This window comes from Loxodonta africana, chromosome 9 (assembly GCF_030014295.1).
Source record: "Loxodonta africana isolate mLoxAfr1 chromosome 9, mLoxAfr1.hap2, whole genome shotgun sequence".
Lineage (NCBI taxonomy): Eukaryota > Metazoa > Chordata > Mammalia > Proboscidea > Elephantidae > Loxodonta > Loxodonta africana.
In genome coordinates this window covers 19,884,160-19,907,178 of record NC_087350.1, presented here as the reverse complement: position 1 = coordinate 19,907,178, position 23,019 = coordinate 19,884,160, and positions in this window count along the sequence as shown.

The window sequence follows — 23,019 nt, the reverse complement described above, 5'->3', positions numbered from 1 at the left end:
TGCCGTCGAGTAGGCTCTGTTAATCTAATCTTAAGAATAGATTTGATGCGTTGAACACCAATGACAAAAGACCAGATAAGTTGTGGAATGACATCAAGGATATCATACATGAAGAAAGTAAGAGGTCATTAAAAAGATAGGAAAGAAAGAAAAGATCAAAATGAATGTCAGAAGAGACCCTGAGACTTGCTCTTGAATGTTGAGCAGCTAAAGCAAAAGGAAGAAATGATGCAGTCAAAGAACTAAACAGAAGATTTCAAAGGGCAGCTGGAGAAGACAAAGTAAAGTATTAAAATGACATGTGCAAAAAGCTGGAGATAGAAAACCAAAAGGGAAGAACACATTCGGCATTTCTCAAGCTGAATGAACTGAAGAAAAATTCATGCCTCGAGTTGCAATAGTGAAGGATTCTACGGGGAAAATATGAAGTGACACAGGAAGGATCAAAAGAAGATGGAAGGAATACACAGAGTCATTATACCAAAAAGAATTGGTCGATGTTCAAACATTTCAAGAGGTAGCATATGATCAGGAACCGATGGTACTGAAGGAAGAAGTCCAAGCTGCACTGAAGGCGTTGGCAAAAAACAAGGCTCCAGGAACTGACGGAATACCAATCGAGATGTTTCAACAAACGAATGCACCACTGGAAGTGCTTGCTCGTCTGTGCCAAGAAATTTGGAAGACAGCTGCCTGGCCAACAGACTGGAAGAGATCCATATTTATGCCTATTTCCAGGAAAGGTGATCCAACTGAATGTGGAAATTATCAGACCATATCATTAATATCACACTCAAGCAAAATTTTGCTGAAGATCATTCAAAAGCAGCTGGAGCAGTATATCGACAGGAAACTGCCAGAAATTCAGGCCGGATTCAGAAGAGTACGTGGAACCAGGGATATCATTGCTGATATCAGGTGGATCCTGGCTGAAAGCAGAGAATGCCAGGAATATGTTTACCTGTGTTTTATTGACTATGCAAAGGCATTCAACTGTGTGGATCATAATGAATTATAAATAACATTATGAAGACTTGGAATTCCAAAATACTTAATTGTGCTCATGTGGAACCTGTACATAGAGGCAGTTGTTCAGACAGAACAAGGGGATATTGGGTGGTTTAAAGTCAGGAAAGGTGTGCATCAGGATTGTATCCTTTCACCAAACCTATTCAGTCTGTATGCTGAGCAAATAATCCGAGAAGCTGGATTATATGAAGAAGAATGGGGCATCAGGATTGGAGGAAGGCTCATTAACAACCTATGTTATGCAGATGATACAACCTTGCTTGCTGAGAGCGAAGAGGACTTGAAGCACTTGCTGATGAAGGTCAAAGAACACAGCCTTCAGTATGGATTATGCCTCAACATGAAGAAAACAAAAATCCTCACACTTGGACCAATAAGCCTCCTCAAGATAAACAGAGAAAAGATTGAAGTTGTCAAGGATTTCATTTTACTTGGATCCACAATCAACACCCATGGAAGCAGCAGTTAAGAAATCAAAAGATGCATTGCATTGGGCAAATCTGCTGCAAAGGACCTCTTTAAAGTGTTGAAAAGCAAAGATGTCACCTTGAAGACTAAGGTGTGCCTGACTCAAGCCATGGTATTTTCAATCGCATCATATGCATGTGAAAGCTGGACAGTGAATAAGGAAGACTGAAGAAGAATTGACGCCTTTGAATTGTGGTATTGGCGAAGGATATTGAATATACCATGGACTGCCAAAAGAACAAATGAATCTGTCTTGGAAGGAGTACAACCAGAATGCTCCTTAGAAGCAAGGATGGCAAGACTACATCTTCCATACTCTGGACATGTTATTGGGAGGGATCAGTCCCTGGAGAAGGACATCATGCTTGGTAAAGTACAGGGTCAGCAGAAAAAAGGAAGACCCTCAATGATATGGATTGACACAGTGGCTGCAACAATGAGCTGAAGCATAACAACGATTGTGAACATGGTGTAGGACCGGGCAGTGTTTCGTTCTGTGGTACACAGGGTTGATATGAGTCGGAACTGACTCGATGCCACCTAACAACAACAGGCCCTGTTATGTATAACAGAATGAAACGTTGCCCAGTCCTGCGCCAAATTCACGATTGTTGTCGTGTTTGAGTCCATTGTTGTGGCCACTGTGTGTTTCGAGTGCCTTCCAACCTAAGGGGCTCATCTACCAGCACTATTCTGTTGTGATCCATAGGGTTTTCACCGGCTAATTTTTGGAAGTAGATCACCAGGCCTTTCTTCCTTGTTTGTCTCAGTATGGAAGCTCTGTTGGAACCTGTCCACCATGGATGAGCCTGCTGGCATTTTAAATGCTTCCGGCATCATTGGCTCAAGCATAACAACAATAATGAAGATGGCACAGGACTGGGCGATGTTGTGTTCTGTTGTACATAGGGTCGCTATGAGTTGGAGCCAACTCGTTGGTACTTGACAATCACAACAACAGCATCATAGCAACAATGCAAGCCACCATAGTATGACAAATGGACAGACAAGTGGTGGCCGTGTCAGCATAGGGGTAGTATAAGACACTGTGTACCGCACCATGCCCCGAGATACCATCTTAGGAAGAGAAGCAAGGGGAGTTGGGTGAATGACTAAGAAAGTGAGCATTTCTAACTCTGAGAAAATGGAGCGATAACTAAAGAGACAGATTAAATTAAGTGAACTACCTAAAGCCTTTAAGCCAGATGAAACTAAGAGTTAATTTTTTAACTTCCTTGCCCCCATAAATCAATGGATGGGGTTTCATGAGGAAGAGAAGATGAGGTAGAGTCAGAATAAAGAAACTACATGAACATGGTAGTGTTTCACCCAGCTCTTGTTGAAAGTCTTACACTGATTCTGTATGCTCCAGACTCCAAAGTAAATACTTAGAAGTTTGCATCCCTCTCAGGGTGCTCCTTAACCAATGACCTAGTTCCCTTGCTTCAAGTTGGAATATACTCAAAGGCATAACTTAGCTCCCAGAATTCCCAGCAGGATCCTGTGCAAGTCAGCCTCCATGGGACTTTGCCGGAAATTGTGCCCTTGCTTGGTTTCTTCCCCTTCCCTTTCTCCATTCCCTTACTGGTTTCTTTAAGACAGGTCCTCACGTGGTCTCTTCCCTCTGCGTGTGTCCCAGTCTATTCTCTTTTTATAAGACACCACTCAGAAGTGATTAGGTTTAGGACTCACCCTACTCCTGTATGACCTCATTAATATAACAAAGCTGGAGTCCTGGTGGTGCAGTGGTTAAGAGCTTGGCTGCTAACCAAAAGGTCAGCAGTTCAGATATACCAACCACTTATTGGAAACCCTATGACACAGTTCTGCTCTATCCTATAAGGTCATTATGAGTTGGATTCTACTCAGTGGCAACGGGCTTGGTTTTGTTGTTTAAGACCACTATTATAAGATCTTGAGTAATAGTATAAACTGAGAAGAACACATACTTTTGTGGTTACGAGGAGGGGAGGGAGGGAGGGTGGGAGAGGGTTTTTTACTGATTAATTAGTAGATAAGAACTGCTTTAGGTGAAGGGAAGGACAATACTCAATACATGGAAGGTCAGCTCAACTGGACTGGACCAAAAGCAAAGAAGTTTCCGGGATAAACTGAATGCTTCGAAGGTCAGCGGAGCAAGGGCGGAGGTTTGGCGACTGTGGCTTAAGGTGACTTCTAAGTCAATTGGCAAAATAATTCTATTATGAAAACATTCTGCACCCCACTTTGAAATGTGGCGTCTGGGGTCTTAAATGCTAACAAGCGGCCATCTAAGATGCATCAATTGGTCTCAACCCACCTGGAGCAAAGGAAAAGGAAGAACACCAAGGTCACACGATAACTAAGAGCCCAAGAGACAGAAAGGGCCATATGAACTAGAGACTTACATCATCCTGAGACCAGAAGAACTAGATGGTGCCTGGCTACAACCGATGACTGCCCTGGCAGGGAGCACAACAGAGAACCCCTGAGGGAGCAGGAGATCAGTGGGATTCAGACCCCAAATTCTCACAAAAAGACCATACTTAATGGTCTGACTGAGACTAGAGGAATCTCAGCGGTCATGGTCCCCAAACCTTCTGTTGGCCCAGGACAGGAACCATTCCCGAAGACAACTCAGCAGACGTGAAAGGGACTGGACAGTGGGTAGGAGAGAGATGCTGATGAAGAGTGAGCTAATTATATCAGGTGGACACTTGAGACTGTCTTGGCATCTCCTGTCCGGAGGGGGGATGGGAGGATAGAGTGAGTCGGAAGCTGGCAAAATTGTCACAAAAGGAGAGACTGGAAGGGCTGACTCATTAGGGGGAGAGCAAGTGGGAGAACGGAGTAAGGTGTATATAAACTTATATGTGACAGTCTGACTTGATTTGTAAACGTTCACTTGAAGCTCAATAAAAGTTAATAAAAAAAAAAAAAACCCTATTTCCAAATAGGATCACATTCACAGGTACAGGGATAAATTCTTCAACATATTTTGGCGGGGACATAGTTCAATCCATAACAACAGGCATTCAGTAGATACTGATTGAATAAATGAATGAATGAATGGCACTGTACTTTTCTTATAGTTTATCTTTTAATTTTATGTCTCGTCTTTTTCCTTTTAATTACTGGAAGATTGCTTCATTTTTACTTTCTGAACTTTTTTTTACAATCATATTTTAATTTCCAGAGCTCTTTCTCATTTTCTAAATGTTCCTGGTTTATAATGTCCTGTTTGTTTCGTGTTTGTTTTGAAGTTTTCTTCTTTCTTGGCATGTCTCCATTTTCTCTGAGTTTCTTTTTTTCTGTTTATGTTTTTGTTCCTTATACTAAAAGATTTCTTCAAATAGCTGATGAAGTTGGTCCATTCACATTTCAGAGCAAGGCACTAAAGGCTCACTGGAATTTCCACATAATTGATTGGAAACTGTCAAAGGGTAGGCCTCACTGGGTAGTGATCAGCTGGTGAGCTGGCCTTTTTGTAGAGGAACTCCAAATAGGAAACCCTGGTGGTGTAGTGGTTAAGTGATATGGCTGCTAACCAAAGGTCAGCAGTTTGAATCCACCAGGTGCTCCTTGGAACCCTATGGGGCAGTTCTATTCTGTCCTATAGGGTCGCTATGAGTCAGAATTAACTAGACAGCAATGGGTTTTTTGTTTGTATAGAATATTTTCTTTGGGCTGGTTAGTTTCTCAGTGGAGGAAAATCCTATTAACTCCTGCCTGGGTTATAAACCTGAATGCCAGTGTTAGGGGATCTGTCTTAGCTACCTAGTGCTGCCACAATACAAATACCCTAAGAGGGTGGCTTTAAAGACCAGAAACTTAATTTTCTCACAGTTCAGGAGTCTAGAAGTCCAAATCAAGGTCTTGGCCCTGTTGATTCCTTCCTTTTTGGTAGCCCCAGGAGTTTCTTGGTTTCTTGGTATACCTTGGCTTGTAGATGATCTTCATACGGCATCTGTCCCTCCTCTCTGTGTGTTTCTGTGTCTAGTCTTTATATAACTCAGAAGTGATTAGGTTTAGGATCCGCCCTACAATGATTTTACCTCCACTGATTCATTGGTTAAATTGGATTGCATTATGGATGATGATTACATTACAATATTGCATTAGATTATGGAAGGCAATCTGCTCTACCCAAGGCCAACTGATTTAATCACATGTACTCCATGACAGCAACTAGACTAGTGTTTGGCTAAACAACTGGGAACCATAGCCTAGCCAAACTGATGTGTAAAATTAACCATCCCAGGATCTGAAGGAGAGGTATCTTCCAGTTAAATATGTAGATTTTCACTTGAGTTTTTTGGTACAGAACCTTACCGGTGCCCTAAATTGGACCGTGTATCCCCAAGATCAAAGTCCATGTGCTTGAATCTTTCCTGTCTTCCTCCAGTGTAGGGGTGGGAGTGCAGGGAGAGAAGCACGGCTAAGGGTCTGTTTCTTATAAACACTACCAATTTTTCCTCTTGTTTTTAGATTTACCCTGCACCCGTGCTTCTAAAGTACCCAGCACTATCAGTGTCTGAGCCTTTCTAGGGTTTAGTAGTGCAAGTCTTCTCACTTCTTCTGATCTTCCCAGCAGGTTGAGGCTTTGGCTTCTTCTGGTTTGCTAAGATGATGCCCCTCATTGATTTTCTTGCCAGCTCCAAAATTTTCTTGAGGTCTCCACTCTGCTGCTGTCTCTTCTGCTTTCTTTATTCTTCTGGGTTTATGCCTATTTAATTTATTTCACCTTTTTTTAGTGAGATTTTGGAAGGAACAAAAATTAAAATGTATTAATAACCATATTTAATTAGAAGTGATTTGTATTACTTCAGATATATAATTTATATAAAAATAAAACAAAAACACTTTGGTATTTATTTTGAGAGTGATTTCTTGGATTTTTTCATACTCTTTCAAATCTAATTAAAATTTAGAGCTTTTATTACCTCTAGAAAATAGAAGTAGCTCTGGAAATGACAAATAATCACAAGATTTTGATCCAAGTGAACTTCAGTTTGATGAGAGTAAGAATCAGCCTTAGGACAAAGTTAAGGTAAAGCAGTTAGTTACAGCAATTATAAAAAAAACTGCTTATTACAAGAAGATGAATCACTGATTTAATTACGATTAATACAACTATTTTAAAGTATTATACAATATTTAGTGTATAGTTATACATAATGACCCAGGAGTTATGGATTTGCGTTTATATGAGGACACTGGTTATCAAGTGATACCGTGTTATACTCGGTATATACTTATTTATGCAATACTATCTAAAAAGTATTCACTCTTTAGGACATTTAAAATTTTTTTATATGATGGGCAGAAACATTGTAATTCGACCCTCTATGGTATTTAACATCTATTCCATTAGGACACAATTTCTCATATTTTTTGAACCCATGTCTCCTTTGGGCAAATATAAAACTCACCACTTTCCCTAGACCTTGCCGTTTCTTCTTTCTTTTTTAATCTTATTGTGTTTTAGGTGAAAGTTTACAGCACAAATTAGTTTTTCACTCAAAATTTTATATACAAATTGTTCCGTTCCGTAGTCGCAATCCCCACAATGTGTCAGCACTCTCCCCCTTTCCCTTTCCACCCTGGGTTCTGTGTCCCTTCATCCAGTTTACCTGTCCCTTTCTGCCTTCTCATCTTTGCTTTGGGGCAGTTGTCGACCATTTGGTTTCATATGCTTAATTGAACTAAGAAGGACGTTCCTCATATGTGTTATTGTTTGTTTTATAGGCCTGTCTAATCTTTGGCTGAAAGGTGGACTCCAGGAGTGGCTTCAGTTCTGAGTTAGTCTCGGGGGTTCCACCAGTTAACGTCAGAGCAGTAAGTCTGGTCTTTTTATGTGAATTTGAATTTTGTTCTGCATTTTTTTCCACTCTGCCTGGGACCCTCTATTGTGATCCCTGTCAGAGCAGTCGGTGGTGGTAGCTGGGCAACCATCTAGCTCTTTTGGGCTCAGGCTGGTGGAGGTTGTGGTTCATGTGGTCCATTAGTCCTTTGGACTAATGACTTTCCTTGTGTCTTTGGTTTTCTTCATTCTCCTTTGCACTGAACATGCTGAGTTCAATAGATGTATCTTAGATGGTTGCTCACAAGCTTTTAAGACCCCAGATGCTACTCACCAAAGTAAGATGTAGAACATTTTCTTTATGAACTATGTTATGCCAGTTGCCCTATATGTCCGCCAAGATCATGGTCCCCAGCCCTCAGCCCCAGTAACTCAGTCCCTTAAGATATTTGGATGTATCTATGAGGCTTCCATGACCTTGCCTTGGTTAAGTTGTGCTAATTTCCCCTATATTGTGTATTGTCTTTCCCTTCACCAAAGTTAATACTTGTCTACTATCTAGTTAGTGATTTCCTCTCCCCATCCTTCTCCTCCCTTGTAATCATCAAAAATTGTTTTTTTCCTGTGTGTAATCCTTTTCTTGGGTTTTTAAAATAGTGGTCTTATACAATATTTGTCCTTTTGTGATTGACTTATTTCCCTCAGCATAGTGCCCTCCAAATTCATCCATGTTATGAGGTGTTTCGTGGATTCATCAATTGTTCTGTATTGTTTTGTAGTATGTTTATCCATTCATCTCTTGATGGGCACTAAGGTTGTTTCCATCTTTTTGCTGTTGTGAATAATGCTGCAATGAACATGGGTGTGCATATGTCTATTCGTGTGACGGCTCTTATTTCTCTGGGATATATTCCTTGGAATGGAATTGCTGAATCATATAGTATTTCTATTTCTAGCTTTTTAAGGAAACACCATATCATTTTCCATAGTGGTTTACCATTTTACATTCCCACCAGCAGTGCATAAGAGTTCCAATCTCTCCACAAACCCCTCCAACATTTGTTATTTTCTATTTTTTTTTATTAGTACCAGTAATGTTGGGGTGATTTGTAGTTTTGATTTGCATTTCTCTAATGGCTAATGATTGCGAGCATTCCCTCACGTGTCTGTTAGTTGCCTGAATGTCTTCTTCAGTGAAGTATCTGTTCATATCCTTTATCCATTTTTTAATTAAATTATTTGTCTTTTTTTATTGAGTTGTTGAAGTAGTCTATAGATTGTAGAGATTAGATCGTTGTCGGATGCGTTGTAGCCAAAAGATTATTCCCAGGTTCTCTTTTTGTGAAATCTTTTTTTTTCCCCCCGATGGTACTTTAGATGAAGGTTTACAGAACAAACTAGCTTCTCACTAAACAATTCACGCACATTTTTTGTGATATTGGTTACCAGCCGCACGACATGCCAACATTTTCCCCCTCTCAACCTTAGTTTCCCCATTACCAGCTTTCCTGTCCCCTCCTGCCTTCTAGTCCTTGCCCCTCAGCTGGTGTGCCCCTTTAGTCTTGTTTTGTTTCATGGGCCTGTCTAATCTTTGGCTGAAGGGTGAACCTCAGCAATGAGTTCATTACTGAACTAAAAGGGTGTCTGGGGGGCCATTTTCTCAGGGTTTTTCCAGTCTCTGTCAGACCAGTAAATCTGGTCTTTTTTTTTTTTTTTTTTTTTTGCCAGTTAGAATTTTGTTCTATATTTTTCCCCAGCTTTGTCAGGGACCCTCTATTGTGATCCCTGTCAGAGCAGTCAGTGGTGGTAGCTGGCCACCATCTAGTTGTACTGAACTCAGCCTGGTAGAGGCTGTGGTAGTTGTGGTCCATTAGTCCTTTGGACTAATCTTTGCCTTGTGTCTTTGGTTTTCTTCATTCTCCCTTGCTCCAGGTGGGGTAAGACCAGTGAAGTATCTTAGATGGCTGCTCACAAGCTTTTAAGACTCCAGATGCTGCTCACCAAAGTAGAATGTAGAACATTTTCTTTATAAACTATGTTATGCCAATTAAGCTAGACGTTCCCCGAGACCATGGTTCCTCAAAGCCCTGAGCCCAGTAATTTGGCACCTCAGGGAGTTTGGAAGTGTCTATGGAACTTCCATGACCTTGCCTTGGACAAGTTGTGCTGGCTTCCCCAGTATTGTTACTGCTTGCCCTTCATTTTGGTGAAGTCCTTCGATGAGCATAAGTGTTTGATTTTTAGGAGCTCCCAGTTATCTAGTTTATCTTCTGGTGATTACGCATTGTTAGTTATAGTTTGTATTGTACTTATGACATGTATTAGGGTGCCTATCATTGCCCTTATTTTTTCTTCCATGATCTTTATCATTGCCCTTATTTTTTTCTTCCATGATCTTTATCATTTTAGATTTTACATTTAGGTCTTTGATTCATTTTGAGGTAGTTTTTGTGTATGGTATGAGGTATGGGTCTTGTTTCGTTTTTTTACAGATGGACATCCAGTTTTGTCAGCATCATATGTTAAAAAGACTGTTTTCTCCCCTTTCAATGGATTTTTGTCCTTTGTCAAAGATCAGCTGACCATAGGCAGACGGATTCACATACGAGTTCTCGAATCTGTTCCAGGGGTCTATGTGTCCATCACTGTACCAGTACCAGGCTGTTTTGACCACTATGACTGTATAGTAGGTTCTGAGATGAGGTAGCGTGAGGCCTCCTACTTTGTTCTTTTTCATCAATAATGCTTTGCTTATCTGGGGCCTCTTTCCTGTCAATGTATAGTTGGTGATTAGTTTTTCGATTTTGTGAAAGAATACTGTTGGTATTTGGACTGGGATTGCATTATATTTGTAGATGGCTTTGGGTAGGATTGATACTTTACAATGTTGAGTCTTCCTATCCATGAGCATGATCTTCTTCCATTTAGGTGGGTTTCTTTGAACAGATCTTTTATGTCCCTGGTTAGATTTATTCTTAAGCATTTTGTCTTTTTAGGGGCTATTATAAATGGTATTGCTTTAATGATTTCCTTTCAAAATTTTCTTTGTTGGTGTATGTTATGGATTGAATTGTGTCCCTAAAAAATGTGTATCAATTTGGCTAGGCCATGATTCCCAGTATTGTGTGATTGTCTACCATTTTGTTACCTGATATTAGTTTTCTATGTGTTGTAAATCCTACCACTATGATGTTAATGAGGCAAGATTAACAGCAGTTGTGTTAATGAGGCAGGACTCAATCTACAAGATTAGGATGTGTCTTAGGCAGTCTCTTTTGAGATATAAAAGAGAGAAGCGAGCAGAGAGACATGAGGACCTCACACAACCAAGAAAAAAGTCCCTGCACTGAGCAGCTCCTCAACTAGGGAAGATTGATGACAAAGATCTTCTCCCAAAGCCAAAAGAGAGCCTACTAGACTGTGAGAGGATAAATTTCTCTTTGTTAAAGCCATCCACTTTTGTTTCTGTTATAGCAGCACTACATAACTAAGATAGTGTAAAATCCAACTGATTTTTGTATGGCGATCTTGTATCCTGCTACTCTGCTGAATCTATTTGTTCCAGCAATATCCTTATGGAATCTTTGGGGTACTCTATGTATAGGATCATATCATCTGTGAATAGGGATAGTTTTCTTTCTTCCTTTCCAATTTGGATGCCCTTTATTTCTTTTTCTTGCCTTATTGCTCTAGATAGGACTTCAAGCATAATATTAAACAGGAGTGGTGATAAAGGGGATCATTGTCTTGTTCCTGTTCTCAGGGGGAATTCTTTCAGCCTCTCTCTGTCGAGAATGATGTTGTCTGTTGATTTTGTATAGATGCCTTTTATTATGCTGAGGAATTTCCCTTCTATTGCTATTTTATTGAGAGTTTTTATCAGGAATGGGTGTTGGACTTTATCAGTGCCTTTTCTATGTCAATTGAGATGATCGTATGATTCTTTTCTGTTGGTCTATTTATATGGTGAGTTACATTGATTGATTTTCTAAAGTTGAACCAACCTTGCATATCTGGTATGAATCCCACTTGGTCGTAGTATATTATTTTTTTGATATGATGTCAAGTTCTTTTGGCTACAATTGTGTTGAGAATTTTTCCATCTATATTCATGACAGATACTGGTCTGTAATTTGTGTGTGTATGTGTGTGCGTGTGATGTCTTTCCTGGCTTTGTTATCAGGATTATGCTGGCTTCATAAATGAATTTGGGAGTATTTCTTCCTTTTCTGTGCTCTGAAATAGTTTGAGCAGTACTGGTGTGAGCTTTCTCTGCATGTTTGGTAGAATTCTCCAGTGAAGCCATCTGGGCCGGAGCTTTTTTTTTTTGTTGGAATCTTGTTTGTTTTATTCTTCAATCTCTTCTCTTGTTAAGGGTCTTTTCAGATTTTGTATCTCAGCTTTTGTTAGCTTAGGTAGGTAGTGTGTTTCTAGAAATTTGTCTATTTCCTCTAGGTTGTCAAATTTGTTGAAGCACAGTTTTTCATAGTATTGTATTATGATCCTATTTATTTCAGCTGGGCCTGTTGTAATGTCCCCCATCTCATTTCTTATTTGGGTTATTTGCTTCCTGTCCTGTTTTTCTTTTGGCAGTTTGGCCAGTGGTTTGTCCATTTTGTTGATCTTTTCAAAGAACCAACTCTTTGTCTTGTTGATTCTTTCTATTGTTTTTCTGTTCTCTATTTCACTTATTTCTCCTCTGATCTTTATTATTTTCATTCTTTTGGTGGCTGTGGGCTTCTTTTGCTGTTTCCTTTCTATTTGTTGGAGTTGTAGGACTTTTTTTTTTGTGTGTGTGTTTATTGCTATAAGTTGACCTCTAAGCACTGCCTTTGCTCTGTCCCAAAGGCTTTGTTTTCATTTAATTCTAGGAATTTTCTAATTTCCTCTTTGGTTTCTTCTATTAGCCAGTTGTTTTAAGCAAAGCGTTATTCAGTATCCATGTATTTTTTTTTTCCCCTTGCTCTTCCTGCTATCGATTTCTGCTTTTATGGTATTGTAATCAGAGAGAATGCTTTGTATTATTTCACTGTTTTGGATTTTATTGAGAGTTGCTTTGTGGCCTAAAATGTGATCTATTCTGGAGAATGTTCCATGTGAGTTGGAAAAGAATGTATACTTTGTTGCTGTTGGGTTGAATGTTTATATATGCCTGTGAAGTCAAGTTGTTTGATTGTGGCCTTTAGATCTTCTGGATCTTTGTTGAGTTTCTTTCTAGATGTTCTGTCCTTTAATAAGAGTTGTGTGCTGAAGTCTCCTACTATTATTATGGAACTGTCTATTTCTCTTTTCAGTGCTGTTTGTGCTGTTAGAGTTCATTTTATGTATTTTGGAGCCCTGTCATTGGGTCCATAGGTAATTTATTGGTTATGTCTTCTTGGTGGATTGTCCCTTTATTCATTATATGATGTTCTTGCTCGTATTTTATGGTTGATTTTGCCTTAAAGTCTATTTTATCTGAGATTAGCATTACCACTCCTGCCCTTTTTTGGTTACTGTTTGCTTGGTATATTTTTTCCATTCTTTGATTTTTAATTATTTATTTCTTTGTGTCTAAGGTGTGTCTGGTACACAGCATATTGATGAGTCTTGCTTTTTTATCCATTCTGCCATTCTCTGTCTCTTTACAGATGCATTTAAGCTGTTTATGTTCTATGTGATTATAGATAGATATGATTTATTGCTGTCATGTTGTTTGTGCTTTTTTTTTTGTGTGTGTGGTTTCCTTTGTTCCTCTTACTTCCTGTGCCAAGTTTCTTTTGTTTGTGGTTCTTTTTTTCATTATTATAGATTTTGTTCTTACTGAAAGTTTATGTTTCTTTTCTCTTTTATTCTGATGAATAGGTTTATTAACTTTCTTTCTGGTTACCTTGAAATTTACCCTTATCTCCCAAAGTCTGAGCCAGTCTTTTGTTACTTGATATCACCTTGACTTCCTCCCCATTTAAACATTCTATACCTACACTGTTTATTTCCCCCTTTTATTGCTTTGATGCTGTAGTCATTTGCAGATTGATGTCTCCGTTTCCCTGTTTTAAGCCTCTTAGCTTTGTTATATTATTGAGAGTTCTTTACACGGGTTGGTATCTGGCTGATCCTGTCCTGTGTCCTAGACTCCAGTTGCAGTCTGATGTTGTTGGTTCTTTAACTGAGACCTTGCCATTTCTGATAAATTTTTCTTAAGAATTATTGAAAAATCAACAATTGATTCAAATTCACACTAGCCTAGAAGATCTTTGTTAAGATTTACCTTCTGTATTTTAAATAACAAAAATAAGGTTTTATTTTTATTTTCAGGTGTGAACATTGAATATGATTTTCTTTCTTCAAGTCACATTTTCTCCCTTCTCCAGATTCTAATTTGTCCCGCCAGGATTGTGGAGCAGGTGATTTTTCCAGTTTGATAACACTATGTTGAGGATAATTTTAGAAGCAATAATAATTTTTTTCCCTCTTATTCACAAGTATAACTGTGTTCTGTGAAATTTTGGATGAGAGAATTTTCAAACTATGTGAATATGTTACTACTTACACAGTCATTTCCAAAGGGGCTTATTCCTTTCCAAACATGACTAAATCATTGATATAATTGAACTGATGGTGTAACATGCATTTAAAAATTTAAACTGGCAAGTTACAAGTCTTTACCAAGAGAGGCAGTACCAAGTTACCAGTTGCCATTGAGTTCGTTTTGACTCACAGCGACCCCATGCGTATCAGAGTAAAACTGTGCGTCATAAGGTTTTCAGTGGGTGATATTTCAGAAATAGATTGTCAGGCTTTTCTCCTGAGCCAGCTCTGGATGGACTGGAACCTCCAGACTTCAGTTATCAGTAGAGCAGATTAACCATTTGTACCACTTAGGAACTCCAGTACCAACTTACCTTAATAAAATTAAGTGTACTGCATTTTAACGTCTCTTCCACAACCACAACACAATGGTTTTTTCATGGTTTTAATAGCCTATATTTAACCACATTAAATTAACAGGTGGGAAAGTTATTTTTAAAATCCAATTATAGAAAGATAGATAACTCTACAGTAATATTGAAGTTTGGGGTTATTTCTTTTTCATTTGGAACAATGATAAAGCAGGTTGGTAATTATCATTTGGGAGCTATAAAGGAAATGGAAAGCTTTCCTTTTCTATCTTATTTGGTCTTAGGGAACTATGAGTTTAAACAGCATACACTCTCTATGTTTAAAAGCTACTGTCTATGTAGTACCTTTAGAGATACCAGACTGTGAAAATCATTTTAGTTTGTCTTGTGGGTTTTAAAATAGATCCTTATTTTCATGACTGTTCTCACGATATTTCACTGACCTGTCTTTAATTTTTCCTGTCTGTATTTTCACTAAAGATGCTTTACTATAATTTTCCATTGTACAACAAAGATAAAACATGAAATCCTACTATGATCAAGGTCAAAATAAAGTGAAAGATAATGAAGATAGAAGTAGGAAGTGTGACCTGCACCTTCAATTTTTTTCTAAATGTACAGGAGACTGGGAGACTCAGAGTACTCTGTCTCAGGGCCTTAGGTTCGGGCTTCCTTAAAAAAGAACCTGAGACAAGGATTTGAGTAGAAGTGGTTTTTCTGGGAGGTAATCCCAGGAATGGTAAAGTAGAAGGCCAACGAAAATGACGGAACCCCTCAATGAGATGGTGTTTCAATTTGACCCAGAGGGAACTGTAGGTATCTTGAATGGTCTGTCAGATGAGAGACAAGGGAGTAAGACTCACGGAGGAAGGCCCGAAAACAAATAGAATTTATTACTCGCAGGTCCCAGAGACAGGGAGGCACAACACACCATGACACAGGGCCACACAGGGGGCTGCACCTGACGACAAGGTAAAAACAAACCGGGATTCTAGGAGAGGGTTTATGTATGGTAAGCAGGTGGGGTTAACTAGGCTTCACAGCCTTTCTGGGGATTGGGCATTTTAAATAATTTTGCATGCTTCAGAGGATAGGGGCCATCCCTAGTTATTGGGTGCCTGACCCCCGGGGCAATTAGGACAGGTGCATAGTGACCGAGGGGTGTGAGAACCTGATAAGTGGAGTGCCCAAAGAGTAGACTTAACCAGCTGCTCAAGAAGGGAAATGGAGAGCCTCCACTAGGGCCTCAAAACTGGGTGAAGACAGCATTTAAAGGGGGAGTATTACAGATGTATTGACACAATGGCCACAACACTGGACGCACACATAACAAAAATCATGAAGATGGCACAGGACCTGAAAACATTTCATTCTGTTATACATGGGTTCACTAGGAGTCAGAGCCAACTTGAAAGCAACTAACGACAACAACAATCCAAGGAAGCAGAATGACAGGATGCAGAAATGAGACAGAGAAGAGAAAATCCAAAATGGTGTGTCAAAGACCAGGTTATACTGTAGACACCTGGGGCTCGGTCCTGCTGGGACATCTCAGAGATTGTGTAGAACACACTTGAGAACTGTCCTGCCATCAAGGGGTCAGGAAGCTGGGGTATTTACCCACCAACAGGCTGAGAATTGCTCTTGGGGACCTTGACTTCATGAATACTTCCAGCCTGCTCCCAGGCCAGAGAGGGCCTCAGACTAAGACCCAGATGCTTCTGGTAAGAAGTCATTGGCATTATGGGAACTGTCTGCCAAGCTGCATGTGACCCCTGGGGGAGAACCAAAGGAATATGGGCATGCACCAAAGTACATGATACCTGGTGAAGCTCAGGGGAACTTTGGTGCTCTTCAGGGTACTGTGAGTGATGCATTTCCCAAATTCTTTTTCAACTTTCAACACTGACCAGTTATGTAGATTTAAAAAAGCTCTTTATTTTTTTTCCAAAAGTCTCCTCACAACCCACCTCACCTCCAGTTCAGAGGTATGGACATCTCTTACAGCTGCCAGCTACAGAGTTTTCCCACACACTCTAAAAGCAAAAAAGAAGGTCAAAGAATATGAATGTGTATGAAATATATGCCTTCCATAGGAAATGTCTGGAAGGATGATATCAAGATGTCAACTGAGGTGAATGTTGGTGTTAGAAGTCTTTTAATTTTTTCCTTTTATAATGGTATTTGCTAATATTTATTCTACATTGAACATATGTTATTTATACTAAGAACATATATACATCTATATATATAAAGTAGAAGTTCTGCTATATATGTGAGAACCTGATTCTGGTATGTAGGAGTCAATCCACTGAAATCTGCCCAAGCACAGGGCCTGGCAAGTAGGAGATGGGGATGATATGTTACTGTCCCTTCCTTTCCTCCATGGGGTCAGGTTGACAAGGCCACACATGTTTGTGTGCATGGTGCATCTGTTGGTTGTGATGCAGCCACCTGCTTCATTTTCCCTTTAGAAAAAGAATTGGGCTAAGTCTGCATAAGCCTCCTTTGATTCCAATCCAAATATAACAAATACCATGAGGGAAAAAATAAATTTAATTCAGACTCCCAGCAAGTATGCTTTGGTGAAGATCAAAATGAGGTAATCCATGCATATAGATAAAACTTCATAAGTAATAAAATACCATACTATTAAAGTATACTGTTATTATGTTATTCCCATTATTCAAGAATTTATGGAATTCTTGAATAATAAAATATTCAATTTAGGAAAATAATTTGGAGTTTTCCTTATGTATTTTTATATAAAAAAAGATAAGGCCTATAGCATTGTGATCGTTAAGGTTGTGAGTCAACTTGGCTGGGCCATGATTCTGAGTGGTTTGGCAGTTATGATGTAGTTTGGTAGCTGTGTGATGATGTAATCACCTTCGTAAAAAGATCTGATATAATCACCTGCATGATAAGATCTGTTAGGAGCAGCCAGTCAATTGAAAGGGAGTTCCTTCGGGGCATGGCCTGCATCTGTAATAGGTAGACTTCCTGGCAAAGCTCATGGGCTTTTACTCACTCTGGATCCTGCACCTGGCTCTTGTTCATCTAACCTCCAGCTCTTGGGATTAGAGCTAGCAGCAGACCTGCCCAATCTTGGGATTCGTCAACCTCTGCAGCCTGTGAGCCAGAGACCTGTTGTCTGACCTGCGGATCTTGGGTTCACCAGCCGCTGCAGCTATGTGAGTCAGGAGAAGCCTGCAGCCTGACCCACGGACTTGGAACTTTCCAGCCTCTGCAATCACATGAGCCATTTCCTTGATATAAATCTCTCTGCATATATATTTAAACGGTTCACTGGTTTTGTTTCTCTAGAGAACCCAGCCTAAGACATTTAGTACTGAGAGAGGTTCTAGAAAAACAAAATTCTAAGGCTGTTTTCCAAATTGGTTCTCAGTCTGGGTAGTCTTATAGATGTTGATGACTCTGCTTCTAGTAATAAAGAGGGCACGGTTAATCCATGCTCTGAGGTGGCAATAAAAATACACAAAATATCATCACCAATAGATCAGGTATTGGTGAGAGGTGAGGCTCTGGCCAGTTGCATGTGTGATAACTTTCCACAATTTTGTCATAATGAGAAGTATAAGGGAAGCTGGTCAGTTGGTTCTGCTTTCCCTAAACAAAGTGGTGAAAGAGATGAGCTCAGGGCTTCAGAGTCAAAGCTGAAGTGCCACATAAATGACCTCAGAGTTTCCACTTGTGCCTTGAAAGAAAGCTTTATTTCTTATAGTGACAGAGTTGATATTGCCAAAAACCAAAACCAGAGTCTTATCATAAGAGTGGCTGTATTAAGCCAATTGAATTCCCAACCTTGAGTAGTGTCTGAAATTGAGCTGAGGACATTGATTGGGAAGAAACAGGATCCTGAAACTAGGGATGGGAACATATGGGCAGATCATCAGGAAGCTGAGGACACTAAATTTCATTGAATCGCTCCTGCCAACAGAACCAGCCCTCTCACTTCCATCTGATGAGATTACTCCATTTTCGACTGCTAAGCTACCTTCCCCAGTAAAACCATTAGCCTTTCCATCCTCATCTGATGAGATTAACTCCCGTGTGTCTGAAGAACTTTTGTCTGAATCATTGCCTGGGGCATCGCCTGAGGCAGATGCCTTACAAGACATTGCTTCTAGACCTATAACTAGACTTAAGTCCCAGCGAGCCCCAAAAGACAAAGCACAAAGTATGACCCAGGAGGAAGCTAACTACTTCCAAAAAGAACTGCTTGAGTTTTCTAATATGTACAAACAGAAACCTGGGGAATATGTGTAGGAATGGCTATTAAGGAGGTGGGATAATGGTGCAAGAAATATAAAGTTAGATCAGTCTGACTTTGTTGATATGGGCCCACTAAGCACAGATTCTTCAGTCTTTCAGCTCAAGAGGTTAGGAAAGAATCTAATAGTTTATTTGGTTGGTTTGCTGAAGCACGGAATACGTGGTGGCCCACACTAAATCAAGTTGAAGTGCCAGACCTGCCTTGCTATACTGTAGAGGAAAGAATCCAAAGGCTTAGGGAAATTGGCATGTTAGAGTGGATTTATTGTGTTAGACCCACAGACCCATACATGGAGTGCCCAGAGAAAATATCTTTTACCATAGTGGTGAGGAACAAATTTGTGAAGGGAGCCCAGCATCCTTGAAGACTGCTGTGATTACTATTTTATGTAAGTCATATTTGAGAGTGGGAACTGCCCTAACTGAATTAAGACACCAGACTACAATGGAGCTGATTGGACCCCATGGTGGTAGGGGCCAAGTGGCAGCACTCAGTCAACAAAGACAGGTGGACGTGATTATCGTAACGGACAGTGGAGTCAAAGCAGTAATCAGAATAGCCCTACTTCTATGGATTTATGGCACTGGCTACTTAGTTATGATGTCCCTAGGAGTGAAATAGATGGGAAATCTAGTAAATATTTACTTAACTGTACAGGCAGAAGAATTCTAGACCAAGTGAACATCGGTCTAACTTGAATCATCAGAACAGAGAGTCAGAGCCCTTCAATCAATTCCCAGACTTTAACCAGTTTGCAGACCCACAACCCCTTCAGTGAATGGGCAGCTGGGTGCCCTTGAGGAAGGACCCCACTATATTGGCAGAAATTTATACCGTGAATCTTTCTCCCAGCCTTTCCCAAAGGGATCTACAGCCTTCTACAAGAGTGACTGTCCATTAGGGAAAAGGAAATAATCAGACTTTTCAGGGATTACTGGATACTGGCTCTGAACTAACACTAATTCCAGGAGACCCCAAACATCACTGTGGCCCACCAGTCAGAGTAGGGGACATATGGAGGTCAGGCTATTAATGGAGTCTTAGCTCAGGTTCAGCTCACAGTGGGTCCAGTGGGTCCCTGAACCCATCCTGTAGTAATTTCTCCACTTCCAGAATGCATAATTGGGATAGATACACTCAGCAACTGGCAGAACCCAACAGTGGATTCCTGAAAAGTGGAGTAAAGGCTATTACAGTAGGAAAAGCCAAGTGGAAGCCATTAGAACTGCCTCTACCTAGGAAAATAGTAAACCAAAAGAAATAGTGCATTCCCAGAGGAATTGCAGAGATTACTGCCACCATTAAGGACTTGAAGGATGCAGGGGTGGCGATTCCCACCACATCCTCGCTCAACTCAGCTATTTGGCTTGTGCATAAAAAACAGACAGATCTTGGAGAATGACAGTGTATTACCAATAGTTTAACCAGGGGTGACTCCAACTGCAGCTGCTGTTCCAGAGGTGGTATCATTGCTTGAGTGAATTAATACATCTCCTGGTACCTGGTATGTAACATTGATCTGGCTGATACCTTTTTCTCCATACCTATTTTGAAGGGCCATAAAAACAGTTTGCCTTCAGCTGGTAAGGCCACCAATACACCTTCATTGTCCTGCCTAAGGGGCATATCAATTTTCTAGCTTTTTTATATCACAGTTTAGCCAGCAAGAACCTTGACTGCCTTTCCCTTCCACAAGGGGTCACACGGGTCCATTATATTGATGACATTATGCTGATTGTACCTAGTAAGGAAGCAGTGTCAATGACTCTGGACTTATTGGTAAAACATTTGAATGCTAGAGGTGCTTGTTGAAGGTAAAGTGAATATGAAATGGTTGGTGGAAGAAAAAAAAAAAGTGGAAGAAGGTAGCTTTAAATATTAGCTACAATCATGTGACCAGTTGCAGAAACAAGGATTGCAATTGTTATGGGTATTTCTTCTTTGTATGTGTGCATCAAATATTTTTGTCTCCTTCACTTATAAAATATAAGATGTAAACAGGGCTAGTGCATTTTTGGTTACACATGTGTCAGTTGTATCATGTTAGGTGCAAGTGTGGCTTTATAATTGTCTTTATTTAGAGATGTGTATGGGTGCCAAGTTGACAAGGGGTGGACTGTGGTACTTAGGGTTGTGTGTCAACTTGGCTGGGCCATGATCCTGAGTGATTTGGCAGTTATGATGTAGTTTAGTAGCTAGGTGATGATGTAATCACCTCCATAATGAGATCTGATATAATGCGATCAGCTCCATGATGAGATCTGTTAAGAGTACCCAGCCAGTTGAAAGGGAGTTTCCTTGGGGTATGGTCTGCATCCAATATAGGTGGACTTTCTGGCAAAACTCATAGGCTTTAGTTCACTCTGAATCCTTCAGCTGGCCCCTGTTCATTTGACCTCTGGTTCCTGGGACTCGAGGTAGCAGCTTACTTGCTGATCTTGGGATTTGTCAGTTTCTGCAGCCTGCGAGGCAGAAGCCTACTGTCTGACCTGCTGATCTTGGGTTCACCAGCTGCTGAAGCTACGTGAGTCAGGAGAAGCCTCCAGCCTGACCCACAGACTTGGGACTTTCCAGCCTCTACAACCGTGTGAGCCATTTCCCTATGTAAATCTCTCTTTATATATATTTACACATTTCACTAGTTTTGCTTCTACAGAGAACCCAGCCTAAAACAAGTATCTTGCATATATTTTTTATTCCCTACATGATGTCTTCTGTGTATATAGGAAATTTCATACAGAGAAATAAAAAATTATTAAACTTGAAAATAGAGAATGGTGGGACTAAAGTCTATCAAGTCCACTCTTCCTTAAAGCAGAAATTTTTCATTTGACAGATAATAATTGAGCTTCGTCTAAGTGCCAGGTTCTTAGTTCTGAGGATATACTGATTAGCAAGACAAACAAGGTCTGGCCCTCATGATGTTTCCATTCTACAAAGTAAACAAGTCAACAAAAGTAAAACAAGTAGACAAATAAGTAAAGATAATTTCTAAGACCGATTTGTGGTGTAAAGAGAGCAAATCAGTGTGATTAATAGGGACTGGGGAGGCAGCACTCCTGGTGGTGCAGTGGTTAAGAGGTACGGCTGCTAACCAAAAGGTCAGCAGTTTGAACCCATCAGCCACCCCTTGGAAACCGTATGGGACCATTCTACTCTGTCCTACAGGGTCACTAGGAATCAGAATTGACTTGACGGCAATGGGTTTTTTTGCTGGGGGGCGGGCAGAAGAGGGTTCTTTCAGTAGGGGGTCATGGAGACCTCTCTGAGGAGGTGCTATTTGAACTGAGGTATGAATGATGAGAAGAAATCACCTAAAGAAAGATTTGCAGAAAAGGCCAAGACAGATGACCAGCAAGTGCAATGGCCCTGAGGCTGAAATGAGCTGGCAAGTAAAGTTAGAAAAATAGACGGAATTCAGATTTTACCTTATAGACCATGACAGAGGGTCAGTGAAAGAGAGGAAGGACCTCAACAAGATGGATTGACACAGTGGCTGCAATAATGGGCTCAAACATAGCAATGATTGTGAGGATGGCACAGGACCAGGCAGTGTTTTGTTCTGTTGTACATGGGGTTGCTATGAATTGGAACCAACTCAATGGCACCTAACAACAGACCATGGTAAGAGGCTTAGGTTTTATTCCAACTACAATGGGAAGCCACTGCAGTGCTATAAATAAGGAAGTGGTATGATCTGATTTGTGTTTTTAAAATATAATTCTGGCTGGGATATGAAGAAGAGCTTGTTGGTGAGCAAGCAAGGAAACCAGGAGGCTGTTGTTTTAGGAGGTAATTGCTGTATTCAGGGCAAACAATGATGTTGACTTTGACTACAGTATTAGCAGTGGAGCTAAAAAGAAGGTAGATTGTATACATGTTTTCTTAGACTTGCTTATGAGTTGAGGTATGAGAAGAGAGGGAATGAGATGAATCAAGAATGACTCGTAGAATGATGGAATTGGAGCATCACCATTTTGTAGCCCCAAATGAAATAATAGATTTGGCAGTGATCACTAGTAGGTAATAGTCTCTTACTCTTTCGTACAGACACACACACACAGACACACAGAAATTAAATATGATATGCCTTCTGATGGAAGTATTTAATGTTACCTTTGAAGCACTCTTGCCAAAATATATCTGATCAAGGCTCTAGATGTAACTACTACTTAATAGAAAAGGTAAGGGCCAGAAAAACATGTTAAATTACACTACAGGGGTGCAATCAGCAAAACCCAGACCGTGAAGTGTTACAGGACCAACAGTCCAGTTCCTATAAAATAAAAAAGCAAGAGAGAGTGAAGAAAGTGGGGGGGGGGGATATAAATTTTTAAAAGACTTAAGAATTTCATCAACCTGCCACAACGAATAGATCTTATTTGGACCTCAATTCAAACAAACAAAAATATGTATATATTTTTAATTATGGTGATGGTTTAACTTATCCAATTGTACCTTTAAATACGTGCAGTTTATTATGTGTCAGCTATATGTCAATAAAGCTTTTTTTTTTTAAGAATTATAAGAGAAATGTGAACATTGGTCGAATGTTTAATGAT